Source organism: Phragmites australis, chromosome 5 (assembly GCF_958298935.1).
Source record: "Phragmites australis chromosome 5, lpPhrAust1.1, whole genome shotgun sequence".
Classification (NCBI taxonomy): domain Eukaryota; kingdom Viridiplantae; phylum Streptophyta; class Magnoliopsida; order Poales; family Poaceae; genus Phragmites; species Phragmites australis.
Genome location: NC_084925.1, coordinates 34,821,392 through 34,839,099, shown reverse-complemented (window position 1 = coordinate 34,839,099; position 17,708 = coordinate 34,821,392). Strand labels below are relative to the sequence as shown.

General features: G+C 43.0%; 1 pseudogene; it reads right to left on the bottom strand.

Annotated features, from left to right (window-relative positions):
• Positions 1-12,447: 12,447 nt before the first annotated feature.
• On the bottom strand, positions 12,448-17,432 carry LOC133918011 (elicitor-responsive protein 3-like; annotated as a pseudogene).
• Between the last annotated feature and the right edge of the window lie 276 nt (positions 17,433-17,708).

Below are 17,708 nucleotides of genomic sequence, written 5' to 3'. Positions count from 1 at the left end.
TCTCTGATAAGGTTGAAATATCCTTCCAAAAGGAGAGGCAGTGACACCTTATCATAAATGTTCTCTAATTCACAGATTAAGTCACACATTATTCAATAGTAGAAAGGTTGGCAAGTCATTGCACTCCGGCTTTCTCTCAAGAATTTGAGAACCGAGACTACTTTCTTCTTATCGGTCTTCTTCTTCATGGTGGATGTATTGGTTTTTTTAGGACCTTGGTGCCACTCTCTTTTCGAGAACATGTTTAGCACATATTTCATTAAGAGTTAGTATTATAATGACCAACCGAAGGCCCTAAAACAAGAGAGGGCTAAAAGCGGCCTAGCACAACGCCAAAACAAACATGCAACATACACGGCATAACCAAGTGAAGGACAAGCATTCCACATGACACACCAAAGCTACAACATGGGCTCGACGATGCAAAGGATCACCCTAGCACGGAGCTAAAGAAAGAGGGTGGAAGCTAACAGCAAGGTGAACCTTGTGTACAATCAGGAAAGGCTCATGTTCTATTGCTTGCATGCTTCCCACAAAAGTAGGAAAAAAAATTGGTTGCCATCTATAGGCTCTTGGAAGCCTGCACACGTCTTACACAATTACACTCTGCAATTTTTTAATAATAATATTTTATTGAAAAATTGCAAAAATAATTGATGATTTCAGAAAATTGCAAGAATAGTATAATATCGTCGCGCTAGCTGGAGACTAGGGACATGTCGCGATACCATATGGCGATATTTACTAATCGCCAACTGGTTGGCGACATGTTGATCCTATCGTCAGGCCTTTGTGGCGAGATGACTTGTCGCCAACTCATACGGTGACATAACCCTAGTTTTTGGCAACAGGATTGTAGGTTCATGTTGCCATATGGATTGGCGATAGATCATTTTCTATTTTAATTTATTTTTTGTTTGTAATAAGATTATTTATAGGACAATTATAAAAAAAAAATCTATTTTTTAACAATAGTAACCGGTACGGAGGTTACATACGCTGACAAATATTACATGGGATATGGAGTTTATTGTTGCTGCACAAATAAACCCTAACCATAAATAGATGACGACAATAAATATTGGCATGTATGGTATGCCTAAAGACTAACCTAATAGCGTGTCGTTGCTAAATCTAAAATGTCTTAGAGAATAAAAATAGGCCAGATCACAATAGATGCTCTCTACTGAGTGCACCTAGGATATTTGCCCTTTCGCAGGGCATCAGGGCTTAGAGTGACGGACCCTCTCCTACTTCCTTTATCTCTTTGCCTCACGTGCCTCAGCCACAGCACGTTCCTTCGCTGCCTTCCTCATATGCTCCTCTTGACACTTGAGCCGTAGTTCCTCCTGTTTACTCGTACTCCCAGCATTCATAAGCTTGCCTCCTCCACCGCATGCTCATGTCGACCCACTGCTTCTAGTCCTCAGTTTGCTCTATTTTTAGCCATCCAATGAAGTTACAGATAGGTGGATGAGACTGAAAAAATGAAACAAGAGTAGAGATTAGTAAGATAGTGCATGAAATCGTATGGAAAGTGTCACATGAGTGATCTATGTCACTTTACTGGTGGGTACTCATACTGTTCAAATTGAGACTTGTCGTACTGTAGTTAGCACATATGAAGAAGCGTAAGCCATAGGTGTAGGAGATGTCATATGACTCGTGAATCCTACAAGGGTCACCACAGAAGCACATCGACGGTTCGACCCTATGAGAGATGAAAATCCTCCAATATTTCTTGGGTGGACTTGGTGAAGCTGAGAATGACATTGCAGTTAAAAGAGTTGAGAAATGAGTGGTCTATAAATGGATGAAGGTGGTGTTATTTATAGTGGATAGGGGCTGGTGTATGGACTGGATGCACGGGCTTTGCTGGGGGCTGAAGCATAGGATTACCTGTGACAGCTGAAAAAGTTGTAGCATTGATGCTTGGTAGATATTCCCTGTAAAAGTTGTTGCTTGGTATGGTCATTTTATTCTGCAATAGTTCATGAAGAAATTATTATTGCCTCTGCATGTAAGGCAAGGAATCCTATGAAAGTATCGAGCTTAGAAAAAATGTATTGGTAGCCGTAGTTGATGTAAGGTAGGGAATCTTGTAGCTTCATCTTTAGCCGTTGAACATTTGCGCTCATCATATTGTTGGAGGGAAGCAGGTGAATTAGATGAAATTCGTAGCATGGTAGGATGTCATGCACACTTACCCCACAACGGAACCAAGCAATCGTGGCAAAGGAGAACAGTTTCAGGCTTCCTATTATACCGCAGTTGCATCGTGGCATGCGTGCCTCGTGCGCTTCTATCTCCAACTCCATCTTGTTATGCTCTGGATCTTCAATGATACAAGGGCAACATAGATGCATGTGTCGAGGTAGCTCTCGAAAGAAAGAGGTAGCTGGTACTTAGTACTTAGTGTTATCATTTTATGGTTAAAGCTGAGTCGTGTGATCACTTCGTTTCCAAAGCCTGATTCATGGCATAGGTGTTGTCATTTCATGGTTAAAACTGAGTGTATGATTCACTGCTATAGTTCGATGCAGGATAACAAAAAGACTTTTCAGTGCTACTCTTAATAGGCTTTTCAATACTACCGTATCTGTCCAATACCGCCAGGACTTCTCGTAAATAAACAACACCCAATCGATTCTCTACTCACACATCTCTTGATCTTGAATTGCATCGAGACAATGGTGTATCCTCATCCACTCGATGGCCCCATCGATCCATCACCTCCACACCCCCATTTAGACGTCTATGGTAGAGATTTTTACAAAAACCACAATGCTCTTCCTTGCTCATTCATGTCGACATGGAGATGCTGTTGTAGTATAAGTTTATGAACATTTTAGTAACGCAGGACGCTGATTCTTCCGTTGTCCACATTTTAGAGTACAAACAAATAATACTCACTTTCTTTACTATTTTCTCAACACCATTTACTTATCTTATCTATCACTTTTTTCAGATGGATGATTGCGGGTTCCAGTCCTAAATTGACCTGTGGATAGAACCACACATCCAAGAATATATCCGTCACCTTCACGTCGTCATCAAGGAACTACATAAACAATTGCGACAAGCTAGAGCCAGGAATGTCAGAAGATGTTATATCCCGTCTCGCATGGCGGGTCAGAGGAACAACTGGGAGTAGTATCAATGTGTTCTAGTGGTCGGGAGAGGATTTGATTTCGTATTTGACTTGCACTGTTTTTTCATTCCTTAAGGCATGTTACGTGAAGCGTCAGTACATCACTAGGGGTATCGTATATACCATTGTATGTTTGGTCGACATGTTTATTATGATTGCTACATAATGGTCGTTGTACGAGTCAATAGTCTGAATAGAATCACAAAATAAAAATACGGTACATGAAAGATATTATGACAGGTAATAAAAACATCGGTGATAAGAAAGAAGCAATGGTACCATTAAGTACAAGCCTAAGCATGTCCTCTGGCCCGTTTGTTGGGCCCTCCTCTAGCTCGGTGACGTATCTGCTGTGATGAATATGTCAAGTGGTCTGGTGGATGTCTAGGGCATGCGGCATCCTGCGGGGTGTCCATCTCCTCCTGAGTAAGGCGGGAGTCGAACCTTTCCATGGCATAACCTCCAACTCATTGACCATGCCCCTGGGTAAGATCGAGCTGCCGATCATGTTTCGCACGGTCGATAACTTCCATACATAGAAGCTTACCTTCAATGTCACAGACTTCGAGATAATGTACAATGTGATTCTAAGCTGCTTAATGCTGGGCAAGTTTATGACAGTGGTGCACTATGCATACCAGATGCTCAAGATCCTGGGTCCCAAAGGGGTCATAACTGTTAGGGAGATCAACGCACAGCGATCAAATGTGATAAGTAGAGCCTAGATATGATCGAACACCTCAGTCGAGCCGCAACCACTTCTAATGGCGCTGTTTCCAAGCAACAGAAGTATCAAGCCACCGATGAGGTCAAGGACTCCAAGCTTTTAAGTCTTGCCGACACCTCCAAGTCCAAAGATGCCGCCAAGGGTGAGACCAACGATGGCACTGGCAACAAAAAGACCGATGAAGACGTCAAGACGATCCTCCTTTCGTCTAAACAGTACAAAATGATTAAGGTTGGGGCTAACCTCGACCCCAAATAGAAATTTAAGCTCATCACTTTCCTCTGAGCAAACCAAGACATGTTCGCATGGCAACCATCCGATATGCTTGGAATCACTAGGGAAGTGATCAAGCATCGACTAGTTGTTAAGTTCGACTCCAAACCTGTGATGTAGAAGCAGTGAATATTTGCAGAAAATAGGAAGCAAGCCATCCTGGAGGAGGTCAACAAACTCCTTAAGGCGGGCTTTATTCAAAAAGTTCGTCACCCCACATGGCTCACAAATCCAGTCCTCGTCAAGAAAGGTAATGGTATATGGAGAATGTGCATCGACTTCACTGACCTCAACAAAGCTTGTCTGAAAGATCCTTTTTCTCTTCCACACATCGACCAAATCGTCGACTCTATAGCGAATTGTACATTGCTGTATTTTTTAGATGCCTATTCGGGGCATCACCAAATTAGCATGAGAATAGAGGATGATGAGAAAACTACTTTTACTACTCCCTCCGGTGTATTTTGCTATGTAAAGATGTCATTCTGTTTAAAGAATGCTGGTGCTACTTATCAACGGTGTATTAATAACTATCTACAGCCCCAAATTGGGTGCAATGTGGATGCTTGTGTCGATGATATTGTGGTCAAGTAAATAACTGGGGATGCATTAATTGACAATCTTAAGGAGGCGTTCGACAACCTGAGAAAGTATTGTATGATGCTCAATCCAGAGAAGTGTACGTTCAGCGTTCTGTCCGACAAGCTTCTCAGCTTCCTGGTGCCGAGTCGAGGCATTGAGGCCAATCCACGTAAAATCGAGGCTCTTGACCAGATGCGGTCACCTTGAATACTGAAGGGGGTTCAAAAATTAATATGATGCATTATAGCTCTTAGTCGATTTATTTTCAGGATGGGCGAGCGAGCGATGCCTTTTTTCAAGTTGCTAAAGAAGCATGACCGGTTTGAGTAGACGAAAGAAGCGAAGCACGCCTTTCAGGACTTAAAAAGGTACTTATCGTCTCTGCTAACTCTTTTTATACATTGCAGCTACCCTACAAGTTGTAAGCATGGTTCTGATGGTTAAATGAGAATGTCCTGAGAAGAAGACCAAGGTCTAGAGGCATGTTTACTATGTGAGCGAAGTCCTACACGATGTTAAGCTATGATACCCGCAAGTGCAAACGTTACTATATACAGTCTTGATGTCTTCCCAGAAGCTATGACACTATTTCTAAGCGCACATGATCACCGTCATGACAACATACCCGCTGAAGGATGTCATACACAATAAGGAGGCCGCCAAATAAATCGTGCAATGGGCAGTCCAGCTCAATGAATTCGATGTTAGATATGTTCCACACACAAGTGTGAAGTTGGGAGTACTAGCGGAATTCATCGTCGAATGGACAAGCGTTGAAGAAACAAGGCCAAGTGTGGTCGACGTCCACTGGACGCTTTTCTTTGATGGATCACTCACGCTTCAGGGCTCGGGAGCTGACATTTTACTCAAATACCCAATGGGTGACAAATTCAGGTACGTTGTTCAATTAGATTTTAAAGCTTCCAATAATTTTGCAGAATACGAAGGAGAACTAAATGGGCTCTGTGTAGCGGCATCGCTTGGAATCAGGTGACTTCTCGTGAAAGGAGACTCACAGCTAGTTGTAAACCAAGTTCAAAAAGAGTACCAGTGCTCGAACGATAACATGACAACTTACTTGAGCGAGGTGTGAAAGCTCAAGGAAAAGTTCGAAGGGCTAGAAGTAATGCACATCAGGAGGAGTGGCAACTCTGGTACGGATGAACTTGCTAGACTCGCTTCTTCCCGAGCTCCGGTACTCGTAGGAGTCTTCATCGAGAAACAACTCAAACCATCTATCCCGACAATTCGATGAACTGATGCTGCCTAACTCGACCAGCAATCTTCTCCAGTTAGCGAGGCAGAACCCACAGACACAGATGTTGCACTACTTGAGCGCTAACTGACTTGGATGACTCCGTATCAAGCCTATCTTAAAGGTCGAGACATCCCTGATGATGATGCGTCCACAGAGAAAATTGCTCGTAAGTTCAAGCTCTACGCATTGGTAAATGGTAAGCTCCACCAAAAGGGGAGTAACAAAATATTGATGAAGTGCATCACACAGGAAGAGAGCAATAAACTATTGCTCGATATCCTTGGAGGCATATGTTGTAATCACGTATCTTACCGCACCTTGGTCGGAAAAGCTTTTCGCCAAGGATTTTATTGGTTGACTGTCCTCCAATATGCTTTCGAGCTTGTCAAAAAGTGCGAAAGATACCAATGTTTTGGAAGGACTTTCTTCGTCTGAGTCTTGGATATCCTAGGACCATTTTTGAGGACCCAAGGTGGTTATAAATTCATTTTTGTGGCTATCGACACGTTCACTAAGTGGATCAAATCTGAACCCGTGTGAAAGATAACCGTAGAAGCCCTAAGAAGTTCATGAGGAGCATAATTACTCGATTTGGTATTCTACATCAGATAATTACGGATAATGGTAGCCAGTTCAGACGTGGGACCTTCACTACATTCGGTGAAGAATTTGGCATTAAAACTTGTTTCATCTCAGTAGCTTACCCTCAAAGTAATAGTCAGGTTGAGCGAGCCAATGGTATAGTCTTGCAGGGTATCAAAACTTGGGTCTTTGACAGGCTAAAGGCTTACTCGAAACGCTGGGTAAAAGAACTTCCCTCCATACTATGGGCCATTCATATTTCGACTAACAGAGCCACCGATGAAACTCCGTTCTTCTTAGTTTATGGAGCAGAAGTAGTGCTCCCGACTGAGTTGCAGTTTCGATCACCACAAGTGGAAAGTTACTCGAAGGAGGAGTAAGAACAGTTACAAGCAGACAACATCAATTTACTCGAGGAGTATCACAGTCAAAGCATCTATTCGAGTAGCTAAGTATCAGCAAGCATTACGTAGATACCATAGTCATAAAATCCAACCCAGTAAACTCGCTGCTGGGGATCTTGTCTTGCGAAAGGTGCAGAAATAGGCCCGACACCATAAGTTATCACATAAGTGGAAAAGACCCTACATAGTAGTCGAAGTTACTTGACCAGGATCAGTACAATTATCTACTCCAAACGGCAAGATACTCGATTAATTATAGAACATCGATCAACTCTAACAGTTTCATTCATAGAAAAGGTAAAATACAGGTAGGTCAATTACATTTGATTCAACTACACACTTTTTCTTTTTCTTCTAACCTGCGTGGATAGTGCAAAGTTGACGAAAGGGATCCATCTAGCTCTTGCAAAAAGTGCAGGTTCTACTTCCCATTGAATGAGTCAATGGATCTTCTATACTCATCCCTCGAACGGCAGCTGATTGCGTCGGGGACTGGGTGCCATCCAGCGTAAGGCCAGTGAGAGTGACCAAGGCGAAGACCATACTAGAGCTGCTGACTGATGTGGACGATGCTGAGTAGTTCTTCGCAGGACGCGAAGAGGATCTGGCGCTTGTCGATGGAGAAAGCGGCTGCGTTCTCTCTATCACCAGAGGTTCAGGGGGCTTAATCACCGAAGACCTCATTGGAGACCTGGTCAATGATCTCAGCAAGATCACCAACATCTTCATCTCCCTCCTGCACGACGCATGTCGTCGTTTCTTGCATCGATTGTTCCATGGCATCGGCATCAAGGAGACATCGAAAGTGGCAGGTAAAGGATCAGTGACCTCTGATGGACATTCTGTTCTTTCTCCTCTTAGGCTTCTTGATCGCTTCTTCCTCATCAGAGGAACCAGCGAGGGGTCTTAGGGTGAGAAATCCCATCTCTTCACTTTCAGGACCAGGCTTAGGAGACGACGATGGAGTGGAGGCCATGGCTTTAAGCTCTACGAGTTCTAGTGAGTGTGTAGGGAGACGAGGTGAAAAACAAACGGCCTTGAGTCCCCTCTATTTATAGTGGTGGGAACGAGTCACACTGTACACACGGAGCTATCAAGATCCAATATCACCGGGCGTGATGGCGAGACCGCCTCGGTCGTGTGGCACGTCTGACGGAAGTCGAGGCATCACTATGGCATTATGACCTCTTATCTCTATAAAGATGAGTGCATAGTCGTGATGATATGTCAAATTAACGGTTGTGGTGAAAATGAGCACGAGAGGGAGTGGGTTTTCAATGCTCATCCATCCACTGGTTTGACGTCACTCGATGATCGTGGAATCAGTCATAGCCATGAGCTCGGGGGCTAGCGCTCTCAAGCGTGTAGTCGAGAGTAATATGTCAATGCTTACTCTCTTTATCTGTCTTTATTATCACATCGACCAGAAAGCTAGGGGCTACATCGCATGTTTTTTTTATGCTTATGCTCTACTGTCCACTCAATTCATTCATCGAGTAGAGAGCCGGGGGCTATATCATATAACTTCAATTCGATGCTTTTGCTTCACTCTCTGTCTCTGGTTATTGCTCCATTCAAAGAGCCGGAAGTCACGTTGTGTGAATACTTATGCTACATCTTTTACTCGAATTTAGTCATTGAGCAGAGAGACATGGGCCACATCAAGTATATTTTGATGCTACAGCTTTACTCTCTGCTTTGATTATCACATCAAGCAGAGAGTCGGAGGCTACATCGCATACTTTTGATGCTACGGCTTTACTCTTCACTCGATTCCGTCATCGAGTAGATAGTCGAGAGCTATAACAACATATATCTTCAATGGTACAATTATGCCCTTTTTCTACTCTAAGATCGAGTAATCTTCTCCTCGACCATAGAGTCAGGGACTACATAATATTACTATACTTTTCGTAAATTTTATATATGTTTTTTGCAAAAATTTATCTGGCTTTGCATCGACTACTTTGGATAAGAGCCAGTAGAGGCATATGTCGAGTTGATGATAGACAACTACACCTAATAAAGCATACTAACATAAGAGATTATCAGACATCTCACACCTAACGGCTAAAAAAGGTTCTGAAGTTCTAGTCGATCCCATGTGTGCCCTCTGTCAAGTTCATGTCTGAACGCTGGTTAAACACGCAAATCAATGAAAATTTGCAAAAGACCATCATATTTTCTATTTCTAGTTTTACACTAGTCTTTTCATTATTATTACGGTCTTCTCGAGTGTTCACTCGAGGGCCGTACATCTAATGGCTTGTTTAGTTGAGTTTTTAGATATCAATGGATATTTGATTAATAAGTCTTAAAGGTGGTCCACACGCCTACGGATCAAGATTGCATCTACTCGTGCTAACTCTATTTCATCGATAAGAAAATAGTGACAATAGCATGTTAGATAGGCAAAATATCAACAATGTTTCATGGCAATCATCGGACAAAGGCATACCAAAAAGCTTACTGATTAACTAAGGAAAAAGTTTCGATGATATCCATATACAAAAACGCTATTTGAAATTCCCCTCAAGAGTTTTTATGGTCCTGGAAACATCGTCATGATAAGAAACTTTGAGCATGTCATAATTGTCCCGGTCATAAGCTGAGTTCATTCGACGGAAGCTAAGAATTCAACCAGGGTTGGTAACTCTGGGTACTGATGGTACAACTTCAGATGTCATGCCTAGTAGAATTGATCTTTCTTTCGCCTAAGAAACAGCCTTCCATTCTAGTGGCTCCCAAATATCATTGCTGAACGCGTGGAGGGAGACCGGTGTCGATGCACTGTGCTCGGATGGATTATCAATTTGTTCACCAACCTTTTGGAAAAATGCGCGAGATTCGACCAGGAGCAGTCGAGAACCATTCAGACCAGGTTGCCAGATCTCAAACTCGGGTATCGATTTTTCCTATGTCGCCACAACTCTCGATGGATCCTCTGAAGCCACTCTATCCAGAAAATCCAAAATACGCCACCAAAACCTACCACTAGAGATCTGCAACCACTATGGTGGTCCGTTGATAAGATAAACATGCACGCCCTTCGTCATCTAAAGATGAAAGCACGACATTGTTGGTACAATGATGATAAATAATTCCTCATCCTTGCGCACTGCAAACCCCTCCAGATTCACCCAGAACACATCATAGGAAAGCGATGGAAGATCACAGAACCATCCGGTCACTGGGTTAATTACCCTACCTTTGATCTGACGCCCTCTCTCGATGACGATCAAGAGCCCGTTAGAGGCCCCAATCATCTCCCAGCTGTCACCGACTAAACCCGGAGACAAAGATCAAAAACAGCTTCACTTCCTAGGTGATAGACCTCCACCAAGCCATCCTCATGCATGAACAATTCTTTCAGGATCCAGGGAGCGAATTCTGCCGTCCTACACACTTTACGCCATGGGGTGCAGATACAACGGAAAAAGGTGAAATCTTCTGGATGTCGTAGCTTGTTGGAGATAATGTCAAGCACCCCTAAGAGCAAAGTCGCCTAATCAGGGGTTTCTGTCATGAGATCCAAGGAGAAAGGTGAAGTTTTTTTAGTAGAATGCAAACAATGGTCGATGAGTTCCAATGGAAAAACTGCATATGGATCAATGGGGATAAGACAATGGAGCTCTCCCTATAGATAATTAAATAGGTCTTGCCTCAAGATATGATTCAAAAATCATTTCCACTTCAGACGAAAATTGTGGCACTTCGATTGGCGTAAAAGATAGGATGATGACGTTGTGCGAATCTTTGCATGCTCATATGTATTCTGCGAGCATTAAATGCTCTTATACCCATTGTTTCAAACTTCGAAAGTTTTTTTTAACTATACTCAGAGACGGATGTTGAGAAGTCGATATTATTTGACCTTATCAAGTCTCGAGTATGGATAATAGCAGGGCGCTCGACCCAAAAGTGTTTCCACTCGATGCTCGATATAGGGCATCCTCTTGTTCGATTCTTTTGACTGCGAGTTCGATCTATCTTACTCGACCAAGCATGGACTTAGTGGTACTCAAGTAGACACTTGCAGAAATCCTCTCTGCTAAGTAAAGGGGCTAATGTTGAATATCTATCTATAGGGTATATACGTATAAGGAGTATACCATATACAAATAGGGTATACCGTATGCATACTTGATAACTTCGGATATTACGGAACCAAATCTGTGGTATCTTATACTCCCGGAATCTAGAAGTTGTATATTAAGAAGGTCTCGATTTCTTACCCAACTCGAGAAGACTAGTATGCATAACAGATTTATCTACTTGGCTGACAAAAAATACCCCTATTGACCACGAATAGATAGAAGACGGTACATCACCCTTATATAAGGTGGAGACCCGGATCCTCAAGGAGAGGCTCTTTTTTCCGGTTACTTGAGTCAAGCATCAGGACCTTGATACAGGAGGAACTCGGTGACTTTAGCTCTACATTAAATTAGATCTGATATACTTCTTGTAATAAGTTAGCCGCATTATTTGTACTCGGGTGAATACATATATATAATCATCCACACAGAACGTAGGGTATTACTCCAACTAGAGACCCGAACTTATATAAATCATATGTGTCTCGCTTCATATTCGATTTCTAATCTACGAAGATAATCTATTATTTTTCGGATATATTATCAAGAATAAATCTTGGACATATATTTCAGGAAAATGGTTCGGTAGCTTTACAACTGCCAACTGTATCCTAACACAGATGTATAAATTATACTATTCAGTAGTACTTGACAGCACCATAGGGGTGTTCAGGCTACTATATTCAGTTATGGACTAGATCGACCTAAAAAGTAGGAACTCATCAAAATCAAGGGATGCCCGAATGTAATCATCTACTCTTTGAAAGTAATGCTTGCACAAGTCTGGGCTTGATAAAAAGCGGGAACCATGGTGCTTTTCAAGTTATGCACAGACCATTAAAAGGCAAAAGAGCTGATTTAATTTTGTTCTTGGTGTAATTAGCAACAACTAGTAGAAATTTGGTGTAATTAGTACGTATAAAACAGCCTGGTACATAATAAGTTCCTACTTCACCAAAATGTGCTAACAGATTATGAGATCTTACAATTTAATGTACTAATTAACTACAAAATTCATCAGCCCGACGTTCGTAATTTGCTTAATTCATTATAGAAGTAGATGGCCAAACAACGCTTCTATATGCCCTATATCCAAGCTGCATATTTTCTTACTAAAGAAATTTGAAAAAATTTCATGGACATATAGATGGAGGCAAAATCAAGGTGCTTAGATTTGTCATACAAAATTATATTAGTAGATTCATCCTTAGGAGTAGTTACATATAACTGTTGTTTTCTTTACCATATAATTGGAAAAGTATGATCAAATCTGTATATTGGCGGTCGTGGTGACATCTAAAATGGCAACGAAAAGAGAACGGGTGTGGCACATATAACCAAAGGTGTTGAAGTTAAAACTAGATTCAAGACATTCAATATCCGATGTAATATAAACGCAGCAGCAGTTTTGTAGAAATTACCTCGGGAGTGAACGTGAGACCAACTCTGATTTCGCCACAGTATTTTTCATCTTTCACAGCATTATAGAGTGTTCGTGGAATGCTCCATTCCGTATACACTGCTTCCAATGGAATCCTGCACCAAAAAAAAAAAGAGTTTAGTTGCGCATTTTAAACTTTGAATCACATGACATTATTTCAATTTGCAAAGTTACATAAATACTAGGGCAGAAGTAACAGTAGGAACTTGAAGACCAATGTTCTGCAAAGATTATGAAAAAATTGATACTAACAGGACCATTATTGTCTTCTTCCAAAGAAAGAAGGTAGAATTGCAGACATGAATATACAATATGTACTTACGTCGCTTCACCAACAAGGTCGTCTGCTGTGCCTGTATCACTGTCCATAAGCTTGATCAATAAGTCTGTAATTCGGTCGGACACGGTGAAGACAAAGTTTTCATTCCATTGAGGGTTACTTCCTTTTCCTGCATGCATGAGCACAGTCGCTAGTTAAATTCAAGTAAATAAATTAGTATCAGCCAATACCTTAGAGAACTTATATGTGTACTCGAAACTATAGCACGATCTTTTTTATTCTTTAGAGAAGTGTATGCCCATCACAATAGATACCTAACTTCTTTTTTCTAGAATATACAGGAGAATATTGTATCTTTTATATTAGTTAGGAATGAAAACCGAGACACAAAGGTTCATCACAATGCAAAGAATAATTTCTTACCTTAAAATTGAATTCATAATAACTTGTTAGCACTGTTTTGTTGCCCCCATAGTATTGTTTTAGCTTAGTAAGTTATCTCATATGAAATTATTTCCCTTTTTAAAGGGCATATCAAGCACTTCCTGAGACTTTGTTAGACTATCATTGACTTGCATCATAGTACGTACACTTTTATTTTCACGTGATGTCCATCAGTGGCGGATCCAGCCGGGCAAAGCAGCAAGGGCGAACTTTAAAATAAGATTAAAAAAAATCTTAATTAAGACAATAATTAAGCGAAATGAATAAGTCCCCAATAATTAAACGAAGCTAACAAAATCCTTAATACATTTGTATTCTACACAAGTAATTGTAGGAGCAGGAGTAGCTGAGTGGGAATTACTGTTTCATTTTCTGCATCACGTCCATCACCAACTCCATTCTCCCTCGTACTTCCGGTATCCAAAGATGTTGGTTTGAAAAATCTCTTTATTATTGATGTCTTGATGATCTAATAATTGATATCCTATAAAGCACACAACATACACGGTAAGAAATCTCTTCATTCATGATTCATTCATTGCACAATTCAAATTGCATATTTTGCACTTGCACAAAGCAAAGAGTTCTCAATTGCTCATCATCAGTACCTCAAATCACACACTCTAACACAGACAACTCAACTCGACAAGCAAAATCAGTTTGATAGCTAACCAGCTTAGTACCTTACCTAGAATGAATTTGTAGCTCGCGGCGGCAGCCAGTGCCGGAGTGACGGAGTGCCCTGTGCAGCAGTGCCACTTCACAATCCAAGTTAATTTATAGTCTATGACCAAAGCCTGAAAATGTTATGCAAATCATCAGGTGCGACATATAAATGAAAGAAAATAGGTGTTGATGCATATACCTTTAAACCTGTAACAGCTTAAAAGGTACTGAAACACGCAAGGGTGTCCCATTTAGCAGTTTTGGAGAACTGATATCAAAAGGCTTAAGCAGTTGAGCTGGCTAGAAAAAGATTGCCAATATACTACTTCAAAATTGCATGTTGTTGGTTTCGAGAAAAAATATTGCATGCTATACAACATGTTCAGGTAATGATTTATATGCATTCCTCCAATTTCTAAATCCTACTTTTGAAAATACATCATACCCAAAATATGACTCTGAGGGATCATATCTAAAAAGATAGCAATAGAAACAATAAGCTGCATCTTTCTCCACACTATATTCTAGCCAATCATATTTAGTAAACCATGCTGCACAAAAAGTCCTTAAATCTTTACCAAACTGTTTTTTAGAAAGTATGTCCAATTGGTTGAGTCGAACCCTTCAACACATAAGCTTTTCTAACTTCATCTCTAATATCATGATCAAATTCATCTATTGGAATACGAAGTCCCGGATCGCCAATAATAAACTCTTGCCTAAATTCTTTAATACCTTTGTATTCTATCCGAGAAGTTGCAGGAGCAGGAGTGACAACTACTATATCATTTTCTGCATCACAGTCTTCACTAACTCGACTCTCCCTCGTACTTTGGGTATTCAAATATGTTGGTTTGAAAAATCCCTTCATTATTTATATCTTAATATTCTGCGAAAGAAATACTAATGTTATAGGAGAAAAATACAAAATAGAATTCACCTCTATAGATCAATTAATCTAAATGGCTCAATATAAAAAATCTTAATTTATCATTTCACCTCACAGGCTCACACCAGCTTAGCACAGCACAGCACGCGCTCGGCGCTCCCAGTCGGCCAGTCCTGCGCGCTCCCGGTCGCACTTCGCAGTGGCGCAGTCCATAGCACAGCACGTCAGCACGCACAAGCGCACAGCCGCGGACCGCCCTGGCCGGCTGGCCCCTGCGCCCTGTGGCCCTGCACAGCACAGCCCGCCGCCCCGCGTGTGACTGCTCGCCGCGCCGCGCTCACGGCAGCCTGCCGGTGCCCGCCCCCGCCGCGCTCCCGGTCGCCCGCCCGCCGCTGCCCGACGCGCTCCCGGCCACAACGCCGAGCCCGCGCTCACGGCCGCCCGCCCCCGTCGCGCTCCCGACCGCCGCTGCCCGACAGGCTCCCGGCTGCCGGCGCCGCGCCCGCCCGCCGCAGGCTTGCCCGCCACGCTCCTGGGTCTCGGGCTCCCGGCCGCAGCGCCCGCCCGCCCGCCCGCCCACCGCTGCCCGACGGCCGACGCACTCCCGCCACAGCGCCCGCCAGCCACGCTCGCGAGTCGTGGCCGCCCGACGGCCCGCCGCCTGCCGTGCTCCCGGCCGCAGCGCCTGCCCGCCGCCCGGCCGCCGCAACTTCCGCAAGCCCGCTGCCCGCAGCCAGTCGCCCAGTCCGCGAGGCACTCGATTGCGCTGCGCCCTCAGGACTGCCGATTAGGGTTGCTGAATTTGTGGGCTGCGAAATTGCCTGGGCCACTCGTGACTCGACTAATGGGCCTCACCTCATGGGCCAGGAGCTCGGGCGGCCGCCCGGGCTCGCCCTGACGGTGGATCCGCCCCTGATGTCCATTATCCTTCAAGCAGATCACGGATTACCTACATTCTAGTAATCCACAAAACAGAATTTGCACAAGATAATGGCAATGTTGCAGTGTACTTCTGAATTCTGTCGTCAAGTTGCTCCATTAAATCTCATTAGGCCACTAGAGCTCGGAGGTCAACCTATTTTTCTTAATGCAAAACATCTAGATGTTCAAAAATGCATAAGCACAACAGAGAAAGAAAATAACTATTATGAGGGGAGAAAAATATCAAATAAATGGGAATATCCACCAGTTGCGATGATGCTCCTCTGCTCCTGTGATCGGCACTTCAGAATTGCTTACGGATCCATGTTGCCTGCGGGCTCAATTTGCCAAGAAAAACTCATCGCAAGGATGGGGGGGGGGGGGGGGGGCAGAGATAAACAAGTGATGCGGATTTGAGCACTTTTAATTGTAAGAAAAACTCATATGTCCTATCTACGATCTTTTGTTACGTCCCATTTTGCAAATCCACAATTAATATTAAAAAAATTCAAACCCTCAATTTCCAGGGCCTTTTTATGCCACAAAGTGCAGGGCGAAGAAGTGATCAAGCAACATGTTTAATGAATAAATCAAATCAAGATTAGCAGCACAATTAATAGCTATAAGTCTCTAACCCGTTGATCAATAAAGACTAGCTAGCCTCTCATAATCTTTTTTAATATATCAGCCAACTCTCATACTAGTTAGGTTTAAAAAAGTAAAAGCCAGAGTCCAATGTCCTAACCTCTAGATGCTCAGGAGTCAGGAAGTGGAGGCTCAGAGGATTTGGCGACGTAGGCTACCTCTCAGGATTAAAATTTTTTTTGGGCAAATGGTCCACGACAGACTTCCTGCTGCCACTACTCTTAGGAAAAAGGGGTGAAAAGGGAGTGAAATATGTGCTTTATGTGATAAAGCAGAGACGGTTGATCATATCTTTTTTGATGTATGATCGCTTAGTGCATATAGAGTGTTGTGCGTGAGATTTTTAGATGGAACGGTTTCCTCGCTCGGTGACTGACTTATGAGCAAGTTGGCTCCTGGGTTTTCTAAAAAATTCTCGAATGTTGGGCTTATTCATTGTTGGTGTGGGCTATGTTACGTTCTAGGAATAAAATAGCAATCGAGAGGAAGTTTGTAAACAAATCACACGAAGTCTTACGCATTGATATATCATTCGTGTAGAGTTGGACCATCCTTCTCAAAGATGAAGGCAAGATCAAGGTGGACAACGCCATTGCGGAGGCCAGGAAGTGGATGCGTCTTTTCACTCCGGCCGAGGGTCTGAATTCTGATGTTGTCGAGTTCTAAGGCCTCAGGTGTCTCTGTATTTTTCCAGTGGTACTTCTATATTTTTACCTGTCCATACTGTAGGCGCCTCAGGACTTTGATTTGATCGTATCTCGATAGCTGGCTTCCCCAACTTTTCTTTTAAATATTTGTAGCTGGATGTTTGTAACCCTGTTTGGTTTTCAATACAAGCCCAGGTTTTTCTCTCTTAAAAAAAGTAAAAGACTAGCTAGCAGAGCGATTATTAGGCCAAATGCCCCGCCCCTCGTGGAAAGAAACCAACACGGGCCACAATACATGACATGCAGCTTGAACAAACAGCAGGAAAAGGGACCATCTTGAAGATTTTGCCGATGCGTACAGAGGTAACGGTGTTCTCGAGGCCCTTGGCCCCGACGAGAAGCACCTCCAGCGTCCCGTGCACCATCTCCTCCTCCTCCCTCGTCTAGCGGACACCTGCGCCTTGCCTGTGGCGCGAACGAATGGAGACGCAGACGGAGAGATCCGGATATCTGGCTGCGCTTTATACCTGTCTTGCCTGCCTCACACGGAGACGGAGGCGGCATGCCACGGATGGCCGGCCATAGGCTTCGCTCGCCACCGCCAGTTTCGCGCGTCAGGGTTGAAGCAACCAGCCGCCGGTTGAGGCTGGCTGGCTGGACACACCGATATGGGCTGGGCTACCTAGGCTCATTTTGCTCGT